This window comes from Arachis stenosperma, chromosome 6 (assembly GCF_014773155.1).
Source record: "Arachis stenosperma cultivar V10309 chromosome 6, arast.V10309.gnm1.PFL2, whole genome shotgun sequence".
Taxonomy (NCBI): Eukaryota; Viridiplantae; Streptophyta; class Magnoliopsida; order Fabales; family Fabaceae; genus Arachis; species Arachis stenosperma.
This window is the reverse complement of record NC_080382.1, coordinates 39191930-39192268: the sequence shown is the minus strand read 5'-3', so window position 1 is coordinate 39192268 and position 339 is coordinate 39191930.

The following is a 339-nucleotide window of genomic DNA, read 5'->3' as shown; positions in this document are numbered from 1 at the left end:
TAGACTAGCATTGCAATGATTCCTGGAATTCAAATTGAGAATTCTGAAACTTTTATTTCTAGTTTCATATAATTTTCGAAAAACCACAAAAAAACTTTATAAAAATCATAAAACCAAAAATATTTTATGTTCTTGTTTGAGTCTAGTGTCTAATTTTAAGTTTGGTGTCTTGCATGCCTTGTTTATTTGATCTTGGTTCTATTTTCAAGTCAATAGTACAGGGAACTGAAGATTCAGAACATGCAGCAGGAATTACACAGAAAAGCTGGGCGTTCAAAACGCCCAGTGAAGAAGGACAGACTGGCGTTTAAACGCCAGCCAGGGTACCTGGTTGGCGTT